This window comes from Montipora capricornis, chromosome 11, assembly GCF_036669925.1.
Source record: "Montipora capricornis isolate CH-2021 chromosome 11, ASM3666992v2, whole genome shotgun sequence".
Classification (NCBI taxonomy): domain Eukaryota; kingdom Metazoa; phylum Cnidaria; class Anthozoa; order Scleractinia; family Acroporidae; genus Montipora; species Montipora capricornis.
Window position 1 is genome coordinate 24385803 of NC_090893.1, and position 7500 is coordinate 24393302.

Here is a 7500-nt window from a genome sequence, read left to right on the forward strand (position 1 = left end):
CAAAGTGTAAGAGCGCATTTCCGAACGGTTGGAACTGAACCCCCACAGGAACCCCCACAGTCAGGTAGGACACTTCATGGAAAATACAAAACAAAAAAACTTTGGGGCCGAACAGGGAGACGATAATCGATCGTTTCATGCTCCCTAAGTATATCGTTTGAAGTGTTTAGTAACTCCTTAGAACTATTTAATCCAGAGCACTTGTTCGGGATTTGTTAGTTTTTAATGACCGTCGAGGTCATGAAGTATCTTCACCTTGCCAGCGTAACGCTTTGTTGTGTATTTGTCATAGATTGTCCCACCTGACTGTGGCAGATCCGTTCTGGGTTCTCGAAAGTCCTCAAAAATTTTCGGGCCCGAAAAGCCATTTGTGAAACCGGTCACTGTAAAACGCAGACTGCAGACTGCAGACTGCAGACCAGCGGTAAAATGCAGACTAAGGTTATAACGTAACTGTTCAAAAAGCCCAAACCCTTTAGAAATGCTAACCTTAGGCCTAATTAGGCCTAAAACAATATTTCATTTTAACTGGTAGCATTTCTAACGGGTTTGGGCTTTTCCAACAGTTAAATTATAACCTCAGTCTGCATTTTATCTCCGGTCTGCAGTGTGCAGTCTACGTTTTACACTGACCGTTTGTGAAACTGCTAACCACTTGTTTTGGAAAGCCGACCTTTTAACTTGTTTTTAAGCCAATTAAAAGAAACGTGTCTGTAAAGTTTGACGACTTAAATCCTCTCTGTTCTTGAGATACAGAAGACATTGTGACACCCGAAAATGGCCCGTAAAGTTTCGGGATTTTCGAGAAACGGGCCCCTGCGCACAACTACTTTCGATTTGCTGTGCCTCTGTTTATCAAAGCAAATCAATGTTGATTGTGTCTTTGAAAAACCACTCCTTTGTAGGAAAGATACTTTTCGTCTTTGGCCGACGAACCCTGATTAGAAATCGAACGCAAACTGCGATGACAAGCATGAGGCTAAACAAGCGCACAACTGAAATAAATTTTTAGGGACTTGACGTCTTTTGTACCTCTCAACAGACAACTTCAGAAGTTACGGTTACCGTTAGCTAAATTTTTTGAAATATATAACAATAATTTGAGTAGCTTATGAGGTAATATTGATAGTAACAAAAGGAGGTACACGTAATACAATACGAAGATATACAAGAAACAATGAAAACAAAAGAGAATATATCCCCATAAAGATACAACTTTTCGCTGCTAACGTATTCATGTAACGTATTCATTTCGAGATCTTCCGCCATCCTTAAGTGAATACGTTACCATCAAAAAGCTGTATCTTTATTAATAAGTTTTACATGTGTATTAGGTATATGCATTTCAGGTATGCGCTTGTTTAGCCTTATGTTTGTCACCGTAGTTTGCGTTCAATTAGAAAGACTGCCAGTTTGTCGTCATTACAGGGATTATCAGTCACACGCGGACTTCAACGACTTTTTTTTTCATTTTTCGAAACCAAATTTGAATGGAGGTCAATCAAACATTCGATTGACGTCCACCCAAAATTTAGTTTGGAAAAATGAAAAAAGCTCATTGAGGGACGCTTGTGACTGATAATCCGTGTGATGACGATAGACTGGGAGTCTTGCTAAGGATTCGATCTCATAACAAAGAAATGTTAACTGCACGTGTAACTGGTAACCGCCTCAATGCATTTTGCATTCATGCAGTTGGGATATGTTTTTCCCTTTAATTTCACCAGGATAATGAAGCGAGTTTTGATTACCCGTCGTAAATCAAAGTATTTGCGAGGACAAAACACAATAGGTACGAACCCCGAACTGACGCAATCAGAATGATTGAAAGCAACTCCTTCTAATTTACTAAAAGCCTGGGAAAATACTCTCGTACAAGGCTCAATTTTTTTTTGGTTTCGCTTTTCATTGGTCGAAAAGGTGGCACGAGCTTTCTAATCCAATCACTAACCTTAGCAGCGGCATCCAGGCAATTTCAGTTCCTCCAACAATCAATTGAGTTTTACTCGGTTAGCTCGAGTCCTCGAGCCTTTGAGTGACAACCATACAATTTCTCGGGATTTGGAAAAGACGGCTGTTTATTAAACTCGTGTTGTTCTCGAAGCCTTACACTGAAATAATTAATTATAGCATGACAGTAACTGTGCCAAAGTAATTAAAAGACCAAAAGGACTGCAAACAACTACGAAAGAATTGCGTATTACGGTGAAGTTTGTCAGGATATGTGTTTTTAATTTATGGTTAAAATTGACTCCCAAGAGAAAAAAAAATTGAAAATGGGATTAATTCTATGTTGAGTGCTTCATGGATACGTCAGTTTCTTAACAACTGTGTTGCTGTCACGTTTTTCTAGCAACAATAAGGCCGCAAAGATAATAATATTTGAATAAGTGAAATCAGGCCCTCTTTCACCAAACAAACACAGCGATATGGCGGTTTATTAGCATCGACTCTATTTCAATTCAAATGCGTTCGCGTCTTATTTCAAAACGAAACAATCGTTTTCAATGACTCATAACAATTCCTTCGATTTTCCGGCGTTCTGCTTCCATCTCCCAGATCCTTTCTTTCAGCAGGCTCATGTTCGCTATATAAGCAATTTAATCACTAGTGTTTTAAATGCATTTTTCGCTACATTTGCGGTTATCGCTAACGTCTTGGTGTGTACGTTTGCCATAATTGTCAATCCATCGCTTTGCTCGCCATCGTGCCTCTTAATAGCATGTCTAGCTTTCTCGGATATTCTCGTTAACGGAATCGTACAACCGAGTTACATCGCTTATCGTCTCGGCGAAATTCACCAAGGTTACGTCCGATGCATGACCAGGATATTGTACGCGAAGGGTTTTTACATCTGCTATGGTGTCTCTGTTACGGCCTTGAGCGCAATCAGCTTCGAGCGTTATCTAGCACTTAAACTGCACCTTCTCTACAAAGGCCTCGTCACTGCGAAACGCGTGTTAATGGTAATCATCTTCATCTGGGTTCTCAACATTGCGCACGCATCTCTACACTGGGTACACAATGCAATCGCCCGAGGCCTGCACCTGTTTTCGTGGTTGGCTTTCCTGATCATTGCCGTGATTTCGCAACGGAAAATTCACGTCATTGTTCGCCACCATCGGCGTCAAATTATGAGACAACAGCTGCCACTGTCTTCCTCTAACCATCATAATTTTAAAACGCAAGTGAAGTTAGCAGTCGACATAGCTTACCTTGTTGGAATTTATTTCTTGTTCAGTTTACCTGTCCTTGTCGTTACAGCTTTGCACTAGCTAATTATAGGTCATATATACACCTACGATTACTACAGTTGGAGCGAAACTGTTGCTTTTTTAAACTCATTTATAAATCCATTGATTTGTCTATGGCGAAGCGAGGAGATTCGAGATGCTGTTAGGAAGCTTCTCAGAGATAGGCCTTGCAAGAAAGGCGATCCAGAAAGCTCGAAAGATCCTTTAAGAGTTCGAGGAAAATTTGAAAATGCTCCAAATCTGAGCACAGAGAGGCTTCGAAGGTACTGAGGGTTATCATCATCATCATCATCATCATCATCATCATCATCATCATCATCATCATCATCATCATTACCGTCATCATTATCATCATCATCATCATCACCATCATCATCATTATCGCCGTCATCATTATCATCATCATCATCATCACCGTCATCATCATCATCATCATCATCATCATCATCACCATCACCATCATCATCATCGTCATTAACATCATCATTAACATCATCCGCATCATGTTATCATCATCCACATCAGTATTATCATCATCAACAACAACATTAACAACAACCACATCATCATTATCATCATTAACATCATCACTAACATCACCGTTATCGTCATCATCAAAATCCTGTCACAATCACATCTGCAACATCATCTTCATTATCGTAGACACTCTTATTCTTTGGCTATTTCAACTTGAGTAAAAATAGCAAACAAACGGTACTTCTGAAGATGTATGTTGGAGCATACGAAACGTCAAGTTCATAAAAAGTTTTACAACATGCGTTATCTCGTTATGTTTATAACCGCAGTTTGTTTGTTATCTTCATTATCATCGTAATCGTCAAAATCCTTAACATCATCATCGTCATTATCACCATCAACACTATCGTAAACAACGTCACTGTGATCACAAACATCATTAATTAGGGCATATTCCCTTCTTTCGCTGATTTAGGAATGCTAATTTGCGAACGAAAAATGAAATATATGATCTTGTAAGACATCCTGGCCAAGTCATTTCCCATTACCGATTCATATTTTTCCTCAAGTTAGCACCAGTTTTTATCTTCTTTTTAGCAAGGCACCTAAACACCCAGCTAAATATACAATATTGCTAGGCTCTCGGCAGTATCTTTTTAGGAATCAAATGGTAATTTACTACTGTTTCACTGAGAATACAGCAAGATCAGCCTGATTCGTTAAAGCCATATTTCATCGTAATATAAAACAAACCAAATAACTGGGTTTTTCCTTAGTAATAAAGAAAAAAATAATAACTTATTGATTTTAAGGCAAGTGTATAAAAACGTAGGCTTTTTGTGTATTTTTTGCAACTTAAGGCTTTTCAATGACCAACACCAGTTGGGTTCAAATTTTGATAAATGACTAGAAATATTGATTAAATAAAATCGCTAGCCTTGGAAAACTCAAGATTAATTTGTTTCAAAGTTTCAAGGTGTTATTACTCTTCACAAAACGACTTTGTCTACTTGAGAACTCGGTTGGAGGTAAACATTCTCAAGTCAATTGCTACTAGCTTTCGTCGATATGTTGTCGGTCAAATCCGGGCTCAGATTGAATCAGTTTAAATTACCTATACGTAGGTTAAATTCGTAATCCTCTTTTTACCTAGGTTTAATATGCACTCTACCTAGTTTAAATCAAATATCAAATCATCTTATCGGTTTCTGCATTCATACTCTTCATACTCAACAATACAACATAGTAAGGGAACAAAGAACTGCACTATGCGCATGCGTTTACCGGTACTCAAACACGGACCCAGTTCAAATGTAAATTCCTGTGTCTTCACCACCACACAACAACGACGAACATGTTCAATCCAACGCAGTTTTTTTCGTTATTTACTTTTGCATAATAAGTCAATTAACATCCATGTATAATAACCAAAACTAATCCTAACCTGAATTTTAATTTTCTCTAGGCTTAAATTATAGGCTCCAAAGAAAGGTTTCTTCAATTCATCTGAGTGAGTATTCAACCATCGTAGGTAAAATGAGGATCACCAATTTAACTGTAGTAAAAACGGATTCAACCTGAGAACGGATTTGACCGGCAGCTGATGCATTTGATGTCAAGTTGTACAGAAGGGTTGGGGACAGTCCGTGTAGTTGATTTTGCCAATGGTTTATTTCAATCTATATGTCCACTTTTCCTCTTCATTTCAGTAATTATAATAGGATTTAAAGCGCCTGTCATACGGTCCTTGTCGGAAGCCTTATATTTTGAACTGGGACTCACCGAAATGGCTCTAAGTGAAATGATTAATATATTCGACTCTGAGAGCGCAATTTCTCAATCATTCATTCACCTGTACTATGAACTCGTAACAGACCAGCTCCCAAATTCCTTGTTTGCTCAGATCACGTTTACTGTAAAGCAGTGCAGCACAAACGCATGAATTTTTTTCAGGCTTCTTTAGCAACTGCTTAAGTTACTGTTAAGTGCTGTGGCTTGCCTCATTTAGAGCTATCGGTTGTGTAAACACAAAGGGCCAGTTATTTAAACAAAGTCTAACTTAGGCCGCGGCTTAAGGCAATCAGTGGACCTTCAAATCTGTTCATGAGCGGTATATTTTAAGTAAATAAATTGCCCTCTAGCCTGGAATTCAAACCTTCTTGTTACCATCAGCAGCACACAATACTTCGATATGATTGTTGGCAATATTGAAAATGGCTTAGAACGCGGTTTTGTTGAACATTGTCTAAAATATGTTTTAATAATCGACTCAAAGACTCGCTATACAAGGCGTGGTGCCCTAGGCATGCTCAAATGCCGCGGACGCCTACAGTATAAAGCTCTATGATACTGAATTAGTGCAATAAAAAGCCGCTAATTGCAACTGGAATGTGTCCGTAATATGTTATGAGATGTTATCTGTCGTTTCTTTTTTTTTTTAATCTCCCTTTCCTTTTTCTCGCGCTGGAAATATCTTTTAGGGGTTTGGTCTCTTTCTTACTGTTTGCAGAGTTCATATAGCTGGACTCCAGTGGAACTCGTTAAGAAACTCTGGAAACTACAAAAGCGCGGAAAGTGAGGCAGCGCTTCATGCTAACTTGACAGTGACCACGCACAATATTTTGTACTCAGTTCACAACAGAGTTCTGACAGAATAAATTAATCGAAACTTTATGACTGGTTGTCTTTTAGAAAACGGTTGTGGTTTATGCATGAATGATAAGGGCCAAAACAGCGAACAAAAACATGAAACGAAGAAACTCGTCGAGTTTCATAACCATCTTCATACATGCATTAACTAAGCTGTTTGTTGATCGCCATCTTGGATAATCAGTTGTGCTTTAATGTGAATTCGAACAAAAGCAAATCGTGAAGCAACTGACCCCTTTTATGATACGTCTTCGTGTTTACTAACTTCTTTAAAAGATAACCACTGCGGAGATGAACCCATGTGCAGCACAAAAGTTTCTAGATTTTATTTTTCTCCCCGGATTGATGAAATGCTAAAAATTTAACAAAGTAACCGTGGTTGTAGATGTTAATATGTCCTATTTTTCATTAAAGTTCTTATTTGCCCGCCAAATACAAACATTTTAATTTTTTGGCTACCAAATAAAACCTTTTTCAAATTATGGGCTTTAAAATTGTCTTGAAAAATTGTAGCCTTTAAAAGTAGGGCTTACTAGACAAATTTCAGTCTATAGCTTCTTATATCGGCGAAATTAATTGTTAGATGCAAAATTTTGCTCTAATATTGCCCAGGCGTTTTTCGGTAATTAACCAAAAGTTAGTTCAGAGAATATCAATTTTTAAAAGCTTCATTCAAAAAACAAATATGCTGACTTGCTACTTTAAAGGGGCTAGGTCACGGTGTTTTAGGTAATTTTGTTCAATTGTGTTAGTTATGAGCTCTAAACATCAAATTGGCAGAGCAAAAGTCTTTCATTTGCAAAATCACGGCCACATAACAATTGAGAATGATTTTCCAGCTGTTTAAATGACATTTTGATATAAACTTATATAAATTTGAAAAAAGGTGGGCCAAATTCAATCCATTTCAATCCTCTCCAGTTTTGTCCATCTTTGTCCCTTCTTAGCTTTTCTGTGTTTTGTTTGAGTTTTTCTATAGTTTTGAACCATTATTTTGTTATTTCAGTTAATTCTATGACCATTTGATCAATGCTGAAATTGCCTAAAATTGCGTGACCTAGCCCCTTTAAGTTGGTTGGTTCAGTTTGAACTTCTTACGTAGCGTTATTACGAGAAAATG

General features: G+C 37.9%; 1 pseudogene; it reads left to right on the plus strand.

Moving 5' to 3' along the window:
• The first annotated feature begins 2507 nt into the window (after positions 1 to 2507).
• Positions 2508 to 3524, plus strand: LOC138023253 (melanocyte-stimulating hormone receptor-like; annotated as a pseudogene).
• Positions 3525 to 7500: the final 3976 nt, after the last annotated feature.